Source organism: Rattus norvegicus, chromosome 17 (assembly GCF_021556685.1).
Source record: "Rattus norvegicus strain SHRSP/BbbUtx chromosome 17, alternate assembly SHRSP_T2T, whole genome shotgun sequence".
NCBI lineage: Eukaryota > Metazoa > Chordata > Mammalia > Rodentia > Muridae > Rattus > Rattus norvegicus.
Window position 1 is genome coordinate 58,927,694 of NC_141550.1, and position 20,408 is coordinate 58,948,101.

The following is a 20,408-nucleotide window of genomic DNA, read 5'->3' on the forward strand; positions in this document are numbered from 1 at the left end:
ACCTCCTTAGAGTTCCACCAGCAGCAGCACCCTGGAGACCTTCAGGGGTTGTCTTAGATCCAGACATTCAGAGCCATCTCCCAAATCAGAGCCTGCTAACTCAATCACCCGGGGAACTAGAATTTCGACATAAGAAGTTGGGGGAGTCAAACCTTTGCTCTTGTGGACAGTGTCCCGCCCGAATTTGTCATCCTGTTCTCATCTACCTCAGCCCTGTGCTGACTCTGCCCTCAGAGCATAAGCAACAAATGCAGGATGAATTTCACCCACCACCTTCCAGAAAGCCGTCAGGGTGACCCATAAGATATATAAAACACAGCCAGCTAGGATAAATTATTTTCTGACTAAATGAAGTCTACTTCCTTAAGATCTGATGCTGTAAGAGTTGATATACCAATGATCCCTTACTCATGAGAATTTATTCCCTGGCGAGAAACCCCACAATCTGGCACCTTTTATTTAGTTTACACAGAGACTCATAATTTTCTCCAATTTCCCATGTGTGTTTTATTTTCCACCCTGAGGTATTTGGACTTGGAGGGGGCATCCCTAGTAGTGTTTTTATTCACCAAGAGGCATCCAGTACTAGACCAAGCCCACATAAGATATGCCATAAAGCTATTGGTCTGTTCCAAGCCCAGCCCTGAAGATGGAAATCTCTAGTAAATGCTAGGGAGGGCCCAGAGGTCTCCATGTGTTTGTCCCACAGTGGGGCCTATTTGCAATATCCTCCCTTTTGTGTTGTAGTTTATGGTATATACTCATTTTCTGTACCAGGTAGGGATCAGATCTCAAGCTACCTCTGCTCAGTGAGAATGGAGGAGAAATTTAATGGGAAAGTAAGAGGTAGCTCTCAGAATCTGTGAGAAGCACTGGGAGCCAGGCCCTCAAAACATGAGATGCAGGCAGTGGGGCAGCAGTGTGACCTTCTGGGGACAATCCCGGGTACTTTTTAATCCCGTCTAAGCTGTGGCCATGGCTATTCTCTCAAGAGTTGAGGCCTGGGGTTTCCGTCCATGCCTTGAGAAGCCAAGTTAATGATTTTCTGTAAGCTTCCCTGCAGTATCCTGCACTGCCCCTGGGGGCTTATACCCAACTCCAGAGGTAAAGAAATGAAGAGAGGCCAACACAGAAAAGCTGGGGTCTCCGATGGGGAAGCCTCATTATTCCGGAAGCTCAGTGTGTTTGTTCTACAGAGTTGGACAGGAGACAGGGCTGTTGCTCTCAGCTGAGCAATGAGGCAGGACTGTTGCACAGAGACCAACAGGAGGCAAGGTGTATAGCATGTGGCTTGATCGTGGGGACAAGCTTACGAATCTCTGTAGGAGTTTCTGCAGGAGAACAGTTTTCGGGCCAAGTATACAGGGGGAGAAAGCTATGGTGGACACTTGTACACACACTGCTGATACTCAGACATTGCCATCTGTTGTGTATGGAAAGTACCTGTGAAGCCTGGTCCCTGCTTGTGCGCTAGCAGTCCTGAGGGAAACTTCAGATGGAGCCAGCTACTAGATGGTTTGGTTAGTCTTTCCCTCCTATACCCAGGGGGGATGACCAATTTGCATATCAGGACTACTACCCCACCAGAGTTTCTTCTCGATTTGCCTGACCCAGGCCGAGTTCACCATCTTTCAGGCCCCAAAGTTTGTACTTTTCTTCCACGTTGGGTGACAACTGTAAAATGTGTGTGTGTGTGTGTGTGTGTGTGTGTGTGTGTGTGTGTGTGTGTGTGTTTGTGTGTTGGGGGCAGTGTCTTAATTTTTTCTTTTAATGTTTCTTTTAATGTCTCCTTTTCTTACAAACAGTAACCAGTTCTCTTAACTGCCATCTCTCCTCCCACTTTCCAGCTCAGCCCCTTCAAAGGTTTCTCTCAACCACCCCTCCTTCAGTTTCCCAACAATGTGCTTAACTGGTCTCTTCTCCCAGTTTCCCTAATACTAGCAGCTCTAACCTGTAAGGACTGCTGTAGCCTAACTTCTCAGCTCAGCCTTTTCTGGCTCAACTGTCACCAATTTCTCTTCTCACTCGCCAGCCCAATTCACTTTCAGCTTCTAACTTTCTTCTAACAATAGTTTTCTGGCTCAGCTGTCTTCTCTTCTTCTGCTAGCCCAGTGCTCTGTCTCTGCCTCAGCTGGCTTTTTTAAATCCTCTCCTTTCCAGAAATCCAAAAGGCAACCAACACTGGCAACCATAGGGTCGAGCAGCTCTAACAGCTAAAAATTGTTAAAGGGCCAGTTGAACGGCAGCTGGGATTCTTTAAAGTACCAGGCACACAAAATAAGTCATCCTACAGCTAGCTCTCTGAGCCTGGGGCTATGGGGTTTGGAGCATGACTGTGCCCATATAAACAACATACATGCACTCAGGGTTTCTCTCCCTCAGGAACTACATTTCTCAGGTCTATTTTAAATGTCTTCCCCACTCCGGAATCCTTGAATACTGCCTCTGTGGTAGGCCCCACCCAGTCCCCTACCTGTTCCTCATGGATGCCTCAATTCTGATATATTGACCCAGCTGGCTACATCCCTGCTGGGGCTATGAATCCTGCCTCAGCCAGATAGCCATCCAGTGCTCTCTGCCTCCTGAAGTTGCTTCTTGGCAATCCACACCCAAGCTACAGCGTGGACTGCGGAGGACCTTAGTTCTGTGCATTGGTGCAGAGCCACTGGCAAGCCATCTGATGAGTGTGTTGGATACATGTACGAATTAATGGCATTAACGGTGCTTGGTACAAGACCATGTTTAGGATTATTACCCAAACACATATACATATAGATGGCTCAGTGAGTTGAGGCACTAGCGTTGCCAAGGTAGACAATCTGAGTTCAATTTCTGGGACCCACATGGTTGAAGAAGAGATCTGAGTTCCACAAATTGCCCATTGACCTTCATATGTGTTCTGTGACATGGGCACCTCCCCACTTCTCCTCAACACAAAATAAATACATAGATGTGATTTTAAAATTGTGTTATGTTTTATCTGCATGCATGTCTGTGCATAACATGCATGTAGTTCCTACAGAAACCAGAAGGGGCATCAGATCCCTTTGGGACTGGCAGCCTTGGGGGTGCTAGAAATCAAACCTAGGTCCCTTGAAAAAGGACCCAGTCAGCATTTCTAACTACTGAGCCATCTATCCAGTCTCCAGAAAATATAATTTAAAAACTAAAAATAAATTCTCCACCTACAGCCACCTCAGCAGAAGTATCTGGAAAGTGGTTTCTCAGAGACCAGAAAGCTATACCATTCTTGATTAAACCCCAAAGCCCACTATAACCAGGGCCTGAGCAAAAGGAGGATTTGAAGAGCTGCTACCCTGAGAGAGGCCAGTAGCAAGGTGGCCTCTGACAGTGGTTGGAACAGCCTCTGTATTTTGCTGGATGCTCCTTGGCTGCTGAATTTTGGGTCAGGAGTGACTGACTGAGACCTCGGAGAGATTTAGGGTCAGTATTATTTGTGAGAGCAATCATTCGCAGGGCCCCCATTAATAATTTCTGTAGACAAGTGAGGATGTTTTGCTGATGCTGAACTGGGTGATTAAGGGGAGTTGAGTAGAAACACTTCCATTACAAGCATTCACATGCACACGCATGCACACACACACACACACACACACACACACACACACACACACACATTCAGACAGTGAAAACAAGCAATGCTCATGGCAATCTCTCCTTTGATGCCCAGCTCCTTCATTTGGGGGAAGACAGTGCATCACATACTTCCCAGGAAATTCTGTGTTAATGCTGGCAGGGAGCAGCTGGTCACAGCTAGATTTGGAGTTTGACTAGATAAGGGTCTTTCACTCACGTCAACGTGGGGTACGTGAGTGTGTGTGTGTGCTCGTGTGCCAACAACTCTGTGTACCGTTCCTCAGAAGACAACATCCACTTTGGTTTTTTGAGACAAGAACTCTGAACTGGTCTGGAACTCAGTAACTTGGGCAGGCTGACCAGTGAGACCAGAATTTCTTAGATTCTGAGTCGTGATGTTAGTTCTGGCCCAGGGAATGAAGAAGTGACTGAGCCCCGGCCTCCTTGAAGCCTCAGGCCAGAGACAAGACTGAGCACCTGTGCTCCTGGGTTCTCTCCTCTATGCTCTGGCGGTGGCTGCCTCCCATGATGTGCTAATGCAGTCCAGTCCCATAGGTTCTCCAGGCTTTGCTGGGCCCCCTGGCCTGATTTTCACATCTGGCCCCAATCCACCTGTCCTCTGTACCTGTTTCTCAAATGCCTGGGTGTGCAGAGGAAAGGACTTCTCCTACGGAGGACAGGGGACAGTTCTAGGCTCGCAGGGGTGAGCGTGGAGTGGGAAGTTGTCTGTCATCAACCCTCAGCAGTCTGCTCACACCTTCTTTACCAGGGAAAGTAACTTGATACTGGTCCATCCCATACTAGGCAAGGAGTTGAAATTCTAGCAGAGGCCCATGGGGAAACAGGAGTAAAAATTAAACAGCTAGAGATGCTATCCTGCTTGCGGCTGTGGGCCCTAGCACACAAGCCACAGCTGGAATGTAGCACACCCTGCCATAGCTGGGGTCTACATAGTGACCTCATGTCAGTGCTTCCGCAGGCTGGGATTTCCTGAACACAATCTACTCCTCTTTTTCCTTTACCTTTCCTCCCCACGTCTGTAGGAAAAGGATTGGTGTGGACAGAGAGGCCAGTTTGGTTAGCAGCCTTCCCAGAACTCAGAAAGGCAAGCACAGAACGGTGTACGTGCTTACTGTTCCTGGCAGGTGTGCCAGGACCTCTGCGTTCCAGTTCAGCACAGCCCCTTGGCCTCCATCAGGACTCTGGAAAGCAATCATGAACAGCACTGCCCATCACCTTCCTCTCCGAGAGCATGAAGTAAACAAGACAGCCTTGGCCTTCGGGGATGGAACTCTCCATCCCCAAGGAGGTACGGTACACTGGCTGGTGTGTGTGTGTGTGTGTGTGTGTGTGTGTGTGTGTGTGTGTGTGTGTGTGTGTTCGTGGACTCGCACCTCTGCAAGGCCAAAGCAGAGGGACCTGAGTCTGTGTGCACAGGTGGGGTGGGCCTCACACGGCCGTGGCCTCTGAGGCTGAGCATAGCAGGCAAACCTTAATCAGACTTCTATGACTCTTGTCCCTCATAGGAGAATGGGTCACCCCAGAAGCTGACTGCTGGGGAGACTAAGGGAACGAACCTATGGGGAAGCTTGCAATTAAGGACCAGCAAGTGAAGGTGCTCGCTGCCAACCCTAATGACCCCAGCTGGATCCTTGGAACCCACATTATGGAAGTAGAGGGCTAACCCCACCAGTTGTCCTCTGAACCCCAGATGTGCCATGGCCAGGAGGTCCATATGTATATGTGTAGCTGTAATAAAATGTCTTTTTTGAAGTTGCAAGTCAAATATTCATCCTAACCAATGAATCCATTTCTCCATCTGCTCATAGGGTCACAGAGGGTTAAGTGCCTACACATGGAGGGACACCCCTAACTTGGGGTGGGACACATGGATTACAAACTGTGGTAACTGCTGTTGCCTGCATGGACTCTTCCACACCTCCCCACCGTCAATCCCTGAAAGGCCTTGCGTGTGTGCGTGTGTGGGTGCGTGCGTGTACAGCCGGCTTGAGTAAGCACTGCCAGTATTTCTTGATGAGCTGCACATGTTCAGAGCAGAGCCCAGCCCTCATTCACTTGTTCAAAGAGCAAAGCCCCGTCCTGTGTGGCTTGCCCTGGATTTATTGTTGCTGAGTTGTTCTGCTTCTTTGAGCAGAGCCCATCCCAGCCTATGTACTGGCCTCAAACACTGATCTTCCCACCCCCTTTCTCCAGTGTTGGGATTGCTGGCCTATGCTATCACCCCAGGTTTCCTGCCTTCATCCCTCCAACTCCTCTCCGATGGAGCTTGGGTGCTTATTTTCCATAGGTCTGCCAGTGGGGTAGGATCACCAGAACAGTGCTGGGACCACTCCTTCCATTGTGGGGGTTGGAGGTGGGGCTGCCACAGCTGGAGCGAAGACAGCAAAGACCATGACCCTCACCAGTCACACAGGAGTTGAGGATAAAGTGCTGGGAGCCTAGGTGTCCCCATGCGAACAGGCTTCTGTATGGAGAGAAGGGCAGAGCAAGGTGAACTGGGCCAGGGTGAAAAGGAAGGTTGGCAGTTAGAAGAAGCAGAACAGGGAACTCAGGGAAGATTGGGACATGCTCCCTGGACCAGAGGATGGAGGCCTCCAGGGACACTCCAAATGCTGTGACCATGGGTCCCAGTAGATGACCCCAGGCAGACCGCATTCTAAATATGACACCTTAGTGCTGAACCAGGTTTTCCTGACCAGGAAGCGATGCTCTCACAGTCTGAGAGTACAGGCCAGGGCAAAAGTCCTAAAATATTGGTGTGCTGAGAGATGGGTGTGGGGAGCCTGTCACCATGTCTACTTCACCTAGAGGCTCAGCAGAGTAAGTGACAAGAGCCCAGAATCTGTAAGACAGAAATGGGGAGAGAGAGAGAGAGAGAGAGAGGAGAGAGGGAGGAGAAAGAGGAGAGAGGGAGGAGAAAGAGGAGAGAGGAGAGAGGAGAGAGGGAAGAGAAAGAGGAGAGAGGAGATAGGAGAGAGGAGAGAAGAGAGAGGAGAGGGGGAGGGGAAAGGGGAGAGGGGAGGGGGAAGGGGAGGGGGAGGAAAGGAGAGGAGAGAGGAGAGAGGAGGGGGAGGAGAGAGGAGAGAGGAGAGGGGGAGGGGAGAGAGGAGAGAGGAGAGAGGAGAGAGGGAGGAGAAAGAGGAGAGAGGAGAGGGGAGGGGAGGGGGAGGAGAGGAGAGAGGAGAGAGGGAGGAGAAAGAGGAGAGAGGAGAGGGGAGGGGAGGGGGAGGAGAGGAGAGAGGAGAGAGGAGGGGGAGGAGAGAGGAGAGAGGGAGGAGAAAGAGAAGAGAGGAGAGAGAAGAGAGGAGAGAGGAGAGGGGAGGGGGAGGAGAGGAGAGGAGAGAGGAGAGGGGAGGGGGGAGGGGGAGGGGGAGGAAAGGAGAGGAGAGGAGAGGAGAGAGGAGAGAGGAGGGGGAGGAGAAAGGAGAGAGGAGAGAGGAGAGAGGAGAGAGGAGAGAGGAGAGAGGAGAGAGGAGAGAGGAGAGAGGAGAGAAGAGAGAGGAGAGAGGAGAGAGGGAGGAGAAAGAGGAGAGAGGGAGGAGAGGGGGAGGGGAAGGAGAGGGGGAGGGGAAGGAGAGGGGGAGGGGGAGGAGAGGAGAGGGGAGGGGGAGGGGAGAGGGGAGAGGGGAAAGAGGCAGGGGAGAAAGTGGAGTGGAGAAAGACCGGAAGAGGGAAAGGGGAGGGGAGGGGAAAGGGGAAAGGAGGGGGAGGGGAGAGGAGGGGGAGAGAGGGAGGGGGGGTTGCGGCAGGTGCTCACTTAGCCCTGGCCTTCACTTGACTGTAAGCACAGTAACAGCCTGGGTTTTGGAGAGGCCTGGGAGAGCAAGAGGCAGGCAGGGAGAAGGCAATCCAGCTGGGTTTATAAATGCCACGGAGAATGGAGAGTTCTAGGCCCCAGGCAGCTTCAGGCCCTGGAGTAGTTGAAGGGTAGACTCCATCTCTATGGAGCTGGGACAACAGAAGAGGTACAGAGGCCAGAGGCCAGCCACCCCAATGCCAACATGCCTCAGATTAGATACCAGGTCTGTGTTCTCTGTACCAGGCTCAGGAGTAGGCTGCAGGAAGCCTCAGACCTGAGCCCTCGGGCTGTTCCAAGAGCTTCACTCATCCTTAGCGGAAGAAGAGAAGGGGAGAGTACTGAATTTCTGATTCTTCCCTGGTTCTGCCCAGCCCAGCTTTCCTTCGTGGGCCATAGACCATTTTATGACTGGTAAATAAGGGATGTTGTTATACAACGTTTTAGTCAGAAAGATGCATCCAACTGTAAGCCTCACCTTATGCTGTGGTGGGCGGGAGGTAGGACGTGGAGACACAGAAGCGGTTTTGTGCTCAACAACGGCTGTAGGGCTGACAAAGCCATAGCTAGCTTGGTTGTGAGTGTAGGCGGTTAGGGCCTAGTGGGGAATGGGCGTGGCTTGGAAGATGGCCAAGGGTTGCCTTGCGTTGTTCCTCACTGCTACCCAGACGCCCTGGCTGGAGAGGGAGAGGCTCTGCCTGTGTTCCCCATATCTACCAAGGAAGGTACAACCCCAGGACATGTTGCTTTGTCCCTGGGAGTCACCTGACTTGCCCTGCAGAAAGCAGCCCTAACTGGAGGACTAAATTCTGCCTGCACGGGTACAGGGTATCGCACGGAGCTGGACTGAGGAGGGCTGCTTTTCTGAGTGGTGTAGGGATGGGCAGGTGCCCTCCCGCATGCCAACCGTCAGAGCATATTTGAGTCCAACATTCCGGGAGCTTTGTCACTAGATCTCAGGGCAGGACACCCACAGGCTGCCTGCTGGGGCCAGATAACTCAGGATCTCTGACACAGTCAGGTTTAATTGTCTCTAGCTGTTACAAACCCCAGGCTAACAGCCTCTGAAGACTCTGCACTCCCCAACGCCTACCCCACAACCTCCCCGCTAAGAATCTCAGCCTTGCCCTCCCCATTTCTTTTCAGTGCGACAAATGCCTCGTGCTCCTAAAAGCTGGCACAGGAACTTCCTGAAGAGGTCAGACTAAGGCTGCTTCACCCTACTTATTCAATATGCGAGTTCATCCTGAACGGCCAAGGGGCAGCCTGCTAGAAAAAAGGAAGCTTCCCGAGGCTCTCAGCCTTGGCAGGCTTTGGCGCGTCTTGGACGCACTTGCTTCCTCCGGTTGCTCTCGGTGGGCCTTGCCTTCGCGTTCCATCAGCTGTTAGCAGGTGGCTCTTGGGTTTGGGTAAGCCGGGCTGATCAACTTGGTCCTGTGTGCTGAAGTCTGGCCCTCTGAAACCAGTTTCTTTCTCCAGCTGGTGGGCTGGCTCCCTGGCTGAGCCTGAAGCCCCCTCTGCTGGTGGCGTAACTCCACTACATCCTAAAGAGGCCCCAATGGGGTAGCCACTCAGCACCTGCACTAGAGATGGTAATGCAATTCCCAGTTACTTTTTCTCAGTGCTCTAAGATGACGGGAATGGAAATTCAAAAACAGATAACTTACTAACGCCTTTCCCACACTGACTTCTTTTTCTTTTTGAGGCAGATTGTTTTTAGGTAGCCCATGCTGACCTGCCTCTTTAGCTCCAGGACTATAGGCCTGGCCTGCCTACGTGGAATTTGAAGCATTTTAGACTTAGAAGTCTGGGTTTTGGGGATGAGGGGGTGGGGATGTGGGAGGGGGGTGTTACACAGTTCAGAAACCCATTAGCAGGACACAACTGCCTCTCTGTGCTCAGCTCAGCTCAGCACAGCTCAGCTCCCTCTGCCGAGTTTCTGGGATAGCGTCTTTCTTTTTTATCTTTCTGAGATCCAGCAGGAGTCTAGAGTTTAGAGCAGTGGCTCAGTGCTTCTTGGGGAAAACAGAAACAACTTAGCAAAGCTATTTGCCGTCACTGAATACAAAGTCTGTCCACTGAACTGTTGGAGCGCAGAAAGTGGTAGATGTCGTAGCCCCTGGGGAGAGACAGCAATTTCTAAATCTGTGCAACTTTGTTCCTTATAAGAGGCTTCCTGCTCCTGTGGGACTTGCTCACAGCCCACCAGAGCATCCAAGCTGGAGTTGGGGGCTCACCCTCCTACACACAGGTGCAGCAAGCATTCTCACAGGTAGGCGGAGGGGAGGGAATGCGACCAGAGTCACACTGCAGAGGACAAGAATAGCCAGTGACTTGCACTTTGTGATTGTCACTAGAACCAGGTTTCCTGGGGTGTGGGAGTGTGAAGGCTCTTAGCCATTCTCCAGTTGACTGGGTGAGAACAATGACCTGTGTGGTAATTAGCCATCTTAGGTAGGGGAAATCTTCTAAGTCAAGGATCAACTTAGAGCCTAGCCCTGGCTCCCTTCATGTGGGGACCTGCAGGTACCCCTCTACTTTTTTTTAAGTATAGAATAGAATTTATTCAAGGCATGGGGAGGGGAATTTAGAGGGTAGGAGAGAGAGAGAGAGAGAGAGAGAGAGAGAGAGAGAGAGAGAGAGAGAGAGAGAAGTAGAGGAGGCTGGTCATAAGCATGCGGGGAGGGGGGGAGCAGGACAAGAGGACAGAGCAAGAGAACATTTTGTCCCTAACACAACTCCTCTGAGATCAGGCCCAACCCATTGTGCCAGCTTTTTGAAGGCCAGTTGTGCTGCTGGGGGCCAGGAGAGGGTACTCCTTCCTGTCCAGGGACCTTGTCATGTCCATTGAGTCATGTGGGAGCTGGGAATTGAACCCTCTCCTCTGGAGGAGAAACCAGTGCTCTTTAATGCTAAGCTTTCCTCAGTCCTCTGTCCTTCCTACGCCTTAAGCTCATCTCATCTGTGAGGACTGTGGAACTCCTAGGTGGGTTGGAAGATGGAGCCCGTCGTGAATAGAAGCTGAGGAGAGAAGCTCATTGAGCTGTCATACTGTGCCCCACTCTGCTCCCACCCGCCTGCATCTGACAGATGTGTGGATAAAAGAGGATGGAATGTCTCCTTCTGTGCCTTTGATCCACAGAAAAGCTCAGTTGTGGTGGCCTGAGGGCCACCCCGTTTCCTCGGAGCTCAGTCAGGGATGTGTGAGTCTCAGGTGGCCCAGCTCACAGCTGAGCTGCTGGTCCTCTTACCTTGAGCAGGGTTTGAGGATGTTGAGCTGCTGCAGGAAGAGCTGCAGTTCCACCTCTGCCGCTGCATCCCCATCCGATGGTGCGGTTCTGGGCACTCAGATGAGACTCGGTAAATTCCTGCATACTGGGCATGGATCAATAAGGGAGTCTGAAACCCTCAGCACCAGAGTCTAGTTCTCAGAAAGCAGTAGAGGTGAGAAGGATCTCAGTGGTTCGCAAGCCCAGGACCCAGTGCGGAGGTGGGCTCGATGGCCAGTCTCAGAGACTCTGCTGGTGTGCAGTTCACCCTCACACCAACATGACCCTTCCAAAGAGCCGGGCAGTGGAGTCAGCCAGGGCCTGGGCCCTCCCTTTCTGCTGGCAGCAAAGCTTATGGCCAAGGTGGTAGAGGGGTGAGACTCTGGGAGAGGGAGTCCCTAATGGAGCCCACTTTTGCAGTACGGCCATGTCCCTAAGGGAGAAAGTTACTTAATTTCAAGGAGAAGTTGCCAAGGATCCACACGGGCCAGGCTTAGCTGTGTTCTACATCCTGATGCATGTTCACCATCATCTCTCTGTCTCTCTGTACTCAAGATAAAGCCATTGCAATCTCTCTCTCTCTCTCTCTCTCTCTCTCTCTCTCTCTCTCTCTCTCCCTCCCTCCCTCCCTCCCTCCCTCCCTCCCTCCCTCCCTCTCTCTCTCTCTCTCTCTCTCTCTCTCTCTCTCTCTCTCTCAGAAAATGGTGTGTGTGTGTGTGTGTGTGTGTGTGTGTGTGTGTGTGTTCACCTATCCACACATACCTGTGCCACAGCTTACGCTGGAGGTCATAGGACACTCAGGGTGGGAGGATCCAGTTCTTTCCTTCTACGTCTTCTTGGTCCTACAGCTGGTCAGTCTTGGCCTGGCTTGGCATTGGTGAACAAAGTCACTCACAGCCCTGCATCACTTTCCGAGTGGGCTAAATATTAAATTGTATCAGAGAAGAGCTCTTACTAACCTCATTTTTCAAAGGGTCTCTCACAATCATTCTGGACCCAGAGCAGGGAATTCCTACCTGTGGGACACCAGAAACTTTGTCATAATTCCCTGAGTGAACAGACGCCTTCTGGCAGCACAAGCCTGGTAGGAAAACCAGGCTGCAATAAGAAGGGAACATACTGCGTGTTCCTGTAATAAAGCAACCCCATCAATTCACTTTCTGCCGAGGAATGATGACCAGTTCAGCAAATCCACCGGGAGTAATGGCTTTGCCTGGGGACAGCCACTCTCTGCTAAAGCGCTGTGGTTGTGGCTGCTCTGACTGTATTGTTATAAACAGCATCTAATTTATGGAGTAAAGAAGCAGATGCCTCTGTCAGTATCATGTCACTGTGATCTAGAAGGAGCCATACAATAGGTGTTCATGTAGTGTCTAGCTGCAAAAGTTGATTACCGTCCCCAGAATGTAGTGTTGCTTCTGGGCCCAAGTTTGGTTGTCCAATGTGATGATTAGATTCTGGATCTGGTCCTAGATAACCATGTGATACAAATCCCATGAGGCTTTATAGATAGAAGGAATGACCAATGCAGGGCTGGGGTAAAGTTCAAATGAGACACTTGCCCTGGCTGCCTAGGGGTTCATGAATCCCCGGTGTTTTCCGCATCCACATCTCAGGCTGTGTCTCTGGGCCTTGTTACTGGGACCGTAGGTTCTTAGTGAGAGACTCTCTTACAGCATTGCTGTCCCCCACAGGTCTTCCACTGGTACCCCTCTGTCTGCCCAGCTTGGGAAGGCATGTAGAGCAGTGACTCTGGGACTTCAGAAACGAGAAACTGAGGTAAAGTTTGGGGATTAGTGAGAAGACAATATTATTAGGGCTGAAGGCACCAGAAAGTATGTAAGTACCAGTGACACTGAGTGTGACAGCTTGAATTCAAGCAGAACTGAATTGTACTTTGTCACCCATAGCTATCATTGAGTTTGCCAAACCTGTTTCCACTTTAAGTGGTTGAAGTTTGGTCTTGCTGTGTGTTACAATGCTGAGTCCTGCCTCCCCCGACCCAATATCTGGAGTTTGCACATAGACCCAAATGAGCCTGCCCCAAGTTATTTCTGATTGGTAAATAAAGATGCTGACAGACAGCCAATAGCTGAACAGAAGAGACATAGGTGGGGTTTAGGATTCCCAGGCTTGGAAGCAGGGAAGAACCAACCATGAAGAGAAGAAGGTGAAGGAGGAAGGAGAAGCCACTATGGGTTAGGTGAGTCATGAAAACATGGCCCTGAAGGCTGGGCAATTAGAGATAAGAGCAGCCCAGATGAAACATAGTAAGTAATAACTCAGGGTTATCGACAGGAAAGTAGATTCTAACAGCATCGAGGGTAGACATCTGCCCAGCTCTTGTGCCGTCTAAAGCTTACTACAAGTCTAATGTTGTGTGTGTCTTTTATCAGGGAACTAATGGTCAAAGGTGAGGTTAAAAACCCTGGATTGGGATTAAAAATATCTTCATCATTTAGTTTTTACTGAAGTCTGTTCTCTTGTCTCTTTGGTCAGTCACTACAGAAACACTGTCTTTGTGTCTCTGTTGGCTTCTCAGAAGGGCAATGGCCTTGACTCTATGAACACTTGCCAAATGGAAGGGCCAAGCTGGATCTGGTAACAGAAACTTGTGATCTCAGACACTTACAAATCTGAGGCAGGAGGATTGCCAGACTGTGTACTGGATGCTGTTGTCATCAGAGATCTGGGATCTGTGGAGCTCTGGCCTGGCCCAAATGGCTGAGGAGTTGTGCTTTCTGAAGGGATCTCTGCTCTGCAGTGGCAAGACCCCAAGCTGCAGGCCGGTAAGCAGGGAGGGGGAGTCAGATCCGGGCAAGCTGCCTGGTCTCTTGCAGCAACAGCTGCTGCTCTGGAGGTGAAGTGACCTCAGGAGGCAAGTAGCTTCCAGCAGTGAAAACTTGAGAGAGAACTCTTCCCCCAAAGTCTTACAGCTCTTATGTGACAGACCATCTCAGACAATCTTTGATGATCTTGCTTTATTCCTCATAGACAGGGTCTTATCCACATTTCGTGGTGGGTTGGGGTCTAAAAGCAGATGTTTACTATTGGCTTGGTCTGAGATGTTAGGGATGCCTCATCTGCATGTGGAGGAGCTTCAGGCTGTTGCCCTTTGTGACTGATTGACATGTTCCTCTCCATGGGGTGTGGTGGTCACATGTTCTGGGACAGGAACCTGGTTGGGAGTAGGTGAAACACCCACTGTTCTCAGATATGAGAGTACCAGGACCTCTCAACCCACTTGACCTTACCAAAGGATCACAAATTTAAGACCTTCTAGGTTACAGAATTTGTTCAAGGCCAGCCAGGGCAACTTAGTGAGACCCTTTTGATATTAGTCAGGGTTCTTTAGAACAGAACCAATAGAACAAATATGCATTAGTAAGAGAACTTGTTGGATTGACTAAATGAAATGGGCCGGGTAGTCCAACAATGACTATCTGCATTTTAGAGAGAAGAACCCAGTAGCTGCTGAGTCCATGAGGCCCCATGGTTCAGTGGTTCCAATCTGGCACTGAAGGCCTTGGGGACTTACAGGGAGACATTGTAAGCCATTTTAGAAGACTATAGTCCAGTGTCAGCAAATGACGGCAGCAGGAGCAGTGACAACAGAGTAGACATACTCATCAACGGAAAGCAAAGATGGGCAGGCAAAGCACACAGCTTCTTTCCAAGATCTTTCTTTCCTATTTGGGCCCCATTGAAAGGGAAGGCCTTTCTCTCTTAATTCTTCCTGGAAATCTCCTCCCAGCTCTCTCAGAAGCAAGGTGCAGTCCATCTAGGATCCAATCAAGTTGACAAACAAGACTGACCACCATACTTACTCTAAAATACAAAGAAAAGAAAGTTTAAAAGGGTCTGCTCCAGTGGAGTACTTGACTGTATGTACTTGCAATGGAGTACTTGGAGTATGTAGAAGGCTCCAGGCTTGGTCTATACTCCTGCAATTAGTTAATTAGTTAAATATCCAGGAGAGAAGAAGCTACTACTCATGGCACTAAGTGTCTTGGGAAATTGACACTAGTTCATGATGTTTGTGAGGGACACTTTGGTGAAACTTTGTCAGTTTGCAGAGGCCACAGCAAAATAACCAACTCTGGCAATTCACATGATAATGGTACAGTGCTCTTGTTGGGATGTCTGTGAAATGTAATGAGACACAGCAACGAAATAGCACTGTGAGGCATGACTACATGAGAAATCAAAAGGAATCAACTGATCTAGAAGGAGACCTGCCATCCAGACTGCCAGATATCCTGCTGTAAATATCAAGCAGTTATTACTATTATAAAGCAGACCTGAGCTCAAGGCCAAATTTGAAATTAGTAGCTTGATACGATGGTTAAAATTCAGGATACACATACATACATGTGTATACTCACACACACACTCACACACACATACAAACACACACACACACACACACACACACACACACACACACACACACACACTCTTTGGGACCACTTACCAGAGCATCAACTATGATAATCTCCATAGAATGAACAGCAAGTTTCACCTTTTCTCCTTTATACCTTTGGAAACACTGTAACATGCTTGCACATATTAGGTTTGTTATCAGAAAGAAAGATGTAATGTGATTATTTAAGGATTTACCTAGTAAAGTTACCAGAATTCTTTTTAAAATAAATAATTTATTTATTTGTGGGGATAGGGCTCATATAAGTACCATATGACATACATAGTGTGTATACAAAGGCCAGATCTCTACCTCTACTACATGGGGCCCAGGACTGAACTCAAGACATTAGACTTGGTAGCAAGTGTCTCTTCCTGCTGAGTCATCTCATTGGCTCCAGGTTCTTTAAAAGTCTACAAAAATCCATATCACATATTGTACGTGTGTATAGTGGGCATATAGGAGATGAGCGGTATTTGGGATATTTGGGTTTGCTTTGGGATTATGGCAGCCTAGTTCATCATGAATTACATGGCAGAGGAAGACTTACAGCTGGGTATAAAAGGAAAGGAGGAGCTAGAGTTCTATACATCCCCTTCAATGGTATGTTCCCAGTGATTAGAAGACCCGCCATTAGGCCCCACCCATTATGCTGTCTACTACCTTCCAATGGTGCTGACCCCTAAGCCCTGACTATGCAGAACTCTACAGATACTGTCATGTTGAGTATCAGTCCCCAACTTGACACACATGGAAGAGAGGACCTTAATTGAGGAATTGCTTCCATTGGGCTGACCTATAGTAATGTCTATAAAGTACTCTTAAATTGCTAATTGATCTAGAAAGGACCAGCCCACTGTGGGTGGTACCATCCTTGGACAAATTGGCCTGGACATGTTATAGATCTATAGATCTGGGGTTTGTGGGGAAGGTAGCTGACAGAGAGCCTGGAACCAAGGTCATAGGCAGTATTCTTCCATGGTCTCTGCTTCAGGTCCCACCTCTAGACTTTTGCTTTGACTTTCCTCAATGGTTGATTGTAATTTGTAAGCCAAATAAACCCTTTCCTCTCCAAATTACTTTTTATGGTTTTAATAGTCTTTATCACGATGTTTTATTCTCAGTGTGATGGTTTGTATATCCTTGGCCCAGAGAGTGGCATAATTAGAAGGTGTGACACTGTGGACTTGGGCTTTAATACCCTCCTCCTAGCTGCCTGGAAGCCAGTCTTCTGCTAGCTGCCTTCAGAACAAGAGGTGGAACTCTCAGCTTCTCTAGCCCTAAGTCTACCTGGATGCTGCCACACTCCTGCTTTGATGATAATGGACTGAACCTGTAAGCCAGCCCCCATTAAATGTTGTCTTTATAAGAGTTGCCTTTGTCGGGGCTGGGGATTTAGCTCAGTGGTAGAGCGCTTACCTAGGAAGTGCAAGGCCCTGGGTTCGGTCCCCAGCTCCGAAAAAAAGAACCAAAAAAAAAAAAAGAGTTGCCTTTGTCATGGGGTCTGTTCACAACAGCAAACCCTAAGACACTCAGCAATCTAGGACTCTCACTCAAACCATAGCACTCCAGGAAGGCCAATCTTATACTTCAGATGGAAGCCATGGCAAGAAGATGTGTATCTAAATATTCCCATGCCTTCTAACTATGACCTTTCAGTGTGCATATGTATATACATATGCATATACATTATCCATCCATGTGTGAGAGGGGTACAAAGCCATAGTCTGTGTATATGTACTAGTGCATGCCAGTTATGGCATATCTAAGTGAGTATACGTAGTGTGTGTGTGTGTGTGTGTGTGTGTGTGTGTGTGTGTGTGTACACATGCATGTGTATGCACACGCATGAATTCCAGCCATGGTCTATCTTTGCATGTACCAGTTTGTGCCAACCATGGTCTATCCATGTGTATATATATCTGTACATGCCAGCCATGGTTTGCACGTGTGTATACCGTTTCTGCCACCATTGTCTCTTCTGTGTTACTCACATCTAGTCTGTGCATGCCATGCTTTGCAGCAGACTAGCCACTTCAGAACAGGACAACTGTTACTAATATTGTTTTGCTTTGTTCCCTGTCTCTTAAATAACCATGCCCCATCTTCATGGTGCTGATTCCGTAGTTCCTTGGGATCCTGGTGATAGTTTCTGGGCTCTGAAATGCATCGTCTTCCTCTCATAAATCCTCACTGGGTGTGAGACTGGCTTTAGAGCTGAAGTTCTCATCACATGATATATTGTTGAATCTGAAGTGAATGCCCAATCCTCTGTGGATGTATTTGGGAACTCTATAGCATTTTGGATGTGGGCTCTGAATGGGTTACTAGGAGTGGTCTTTGAAGGGACTAACACCCCACCTGATCCTGTCCTGTTTGTCACATCTTGTCTCTGGTTCTGGTCTGGTGTACTCAGCTCTCTGTCTGCCACTGTGATGTCAACAACCCTGTATCTTACTCCCACTGTGACCTTTGCTACTCTGCCCCTGCTGTGATGGATAAAATTGCTGAACCTCTAAGTCAAGAGAAACCTTTCTTTCCCTAGCTGCCTCTATCATTGTAATAAGAAAAGTAGTTGACACGGACTTGATCGCCTTTGAGACTCAAGAGGAGTGTTATGAGGCTATGTTCCTATGATAACCAACCACCCTTTCTGTTCTCTCAGTGCCACTCATGGAGCATGAAAAAGTTGAAACACAACAAAATGGGACTGACTCTCCTTTGGACCGGCTCCCCTCCCAGTTCACAGCATCTCCAGGTGCCCTGGCTTGGCTCCTCACGTTTGCAGCATGGCTTTCCTGTGGACTCTCTGTACCTAATGATACTCCCGCCTTCAGAGGGTTTATACCACTGGGTATTTCTAACCTGTGATCTTTACCAAGCCTGTGATATGGAAAGTCTCAAAATATCAAAAGAGGAATCAAAGCCACAGTATTCTAACTCACCCATTTATCATTCATTCACCAAATCAATATTTGCTATGCAAGTTCTACTAACTGGGCAATGTGTTGGCTGCTAAGGTAAAATGGGAGCAGAGAAATCAATCAAGCAGCCTCATTCATAATGCATCTTTGCAGAGTGGGATGCACAGTCGTTGGAAGGAAAGGATTAGGTTAAGGGTTGTTATAGAGGAACAGTTTAGACTGAGCTATCAGAAAAGGCTTTTAGTGAAATGACCATAGAGCCACAAGCTAAAGAATCTATCTATCTAGCCAAGAATTCTGGCTAGATAAAGGTGTTCATGGTGGCTGATCATCTAGACAGACGAGTAGCAAAGCCCGTTTAGGAGCTTCCAGAGTGAGTGGGACTGAAAGGAGACATCGTGGCAAAGTACAGAGAACAAGGCCATCTTGATGGGGGCCTTGGAGGCTGCTTGGAGAATTTGCATTTATTTTAAGAGCAATAAGAAGCCCTTTAAACAGAACTATAGAAATCAGATACACACTTCAGAAGGTTAATCATAGAAAGAATATGAAGACCAGATTGAAACCCAGTGGAGGTGGAGGTCACTGCTGAGGCCCATTGAGAGGCAAGAACAGCCTAGGCTAAGACAGCAGCAGTAGGCAGTGACCCGTGGCTGAATTATGTCCCTTTGGGAGCTACTATATAGTTCATGCCTGGAAAATGGGTTGGCTCGTGCGGTGTGAATAAAGGCAATAGGGATTATTCAGTTTTCCTGCTTAAGAGCCCTCAACGGTAAGTGTTGATGTAGAGACCCAGACCCAGAAGCAGGTCCATGAGGCTGGCAGAGAGAAGAGAGCAGAAACACACATTAACATTTGGACATGGTGGGTTTGAGGTTGGAATCATCTGGCTGGGACAGGTTTGCAGATGGAGGAGACAAGAGGACACGTTGTGACATCAGGCTGGTAAGTCTTTGGGAACATCTGCACTGTCATGGTTTCCTTTTTTCTCATAGCCCTACCAGACACTGGGGAGGTCTCCTAGTAGGACAAGCAGCAGGGGAGACAGAGTCACCCTAGCATGAGTAGAGCAAGGAGCAGGAAAAGGCCCCGTTTAAAGAGTTTCAAGGTTGGAAACATGCTTCTCTGGAGCATGAGAAGGGCTGGGTGCAATACAGAACTGTGCAAGGCTGAGCACTCTGGAAAGAGAGAGATTGGGGATAGTCTTGGCTACATGAGAACACTTGTCTCCGAAGTAAACAGTTTAAAGAATATATACTCAAAAATAGTATCACCATGCTCTTTAGAAACCCCAGTTAATAACATAGCATGTAGATAGTCTAGGGTTGTTTAATAAACTGGTAATGTTGACAAACTAGGAATTCAGTTTTTAAATGTAGGTTCACTTGGGCCCAGAGTTCAAGGTTAACCTGGGCAACACAGTGAGACCTTCTCTCAAAAAATAAACAGAACAACAAGGCTTTAGTAAAGTGATGTTTAGAGGCCCCTGTCTTGCTCAGTCTCCCTGAGGTACCTTGTCACCTCTTAGAAGCTCCTGATTCATTAAGTCTCCCTGAGGTACTGCAATACCAGGGTGTGGAACAAGGATGAGCCTGAGGCCCCCTACCAGCAGGAAACAGGTCTGTGTAGTCTTCAGGAAGGTTCTAAAGAGCCTGTCCCTGTCACCTTCTGTGCCTGGCCCTTTCAGAAAGGAATCTTCCTAGATTTGGGTTGTTGCTTTTGATCTCAGAGGCAGGGTTTTAATTTATTGTGATCCCTCTGATGTTTTGCAGCGCTGGGGATAGAACCCCTGCTCCTGCTGGCCAGTAGTCTCTCCTACTGAACCACAAGCACCTGCCCTCAAATCCTTCCTGAGGTCTCCATGCTACCCTCAAGAGCGTCCACCTCAGTGTCTGTGGTGGAAGAGACTCAGGGAGAGGGACACAAATGATCTTATTGGAACGACTCTGTTCCCTTTATTCAAATCCACAAATGCTCCCTCCATTTGCTCAGACACCATAGCCTCTGCCTCCAGTTTCCCACCCTCCAGGGAACTGCTTTCAGAGTCTCTGGTGGCGACATTAGCCTTTCTAAATGCTAGCTTCACAAAGGCAGGAAGCTGACCCAGCAGCCTCTCGGCTCCTTTCAGGCCCCCACTGCCTTTCTCAGACTTTGTAGGCAGCTTGACAGATGTTTATACATCTGGGAAACAGTGCGCATGACACTTTGCGATCCCCTTTCAAACCTCATACTTCAGAGACATGCTTCCATGTATGGACATGGGCAGCCCGCCTGCCTCTCCAAATGGCTCTGCAGTGGTCTGGCATGGGAACAGCTCTGGATTTGCTTAGTCATTGCAGGGTTGCAGTGTTTGGGTGGCATCCAGCACCTGGCTATCA

At 48.9% G+C, this 20,408-nt stretch overlaps 1 long non-coding RNA gene across 1 annotated transcript in view; it reads left to right on the plus strand.

Moving 5' to 3' along the window:
• Positions 1 to 12,803: 12,803 nt before the first annotated feature.
• LOC148000209 (uncharacterized) overlaps positions 12,804 to 20,408 on the plus strand; it is a 33,042-nt gene continuing 25,437 nt past the window's right edge. The window contains exon 1 of the long non-coding RNA XR_015641729.1: positions 12,804 to 12,886. This is a non-coding gene — a long non-coding RNA (uncharacterized LOC148000209). The remainder of the gene's footprint in view (positions 12,887 to 20,408) is intronic.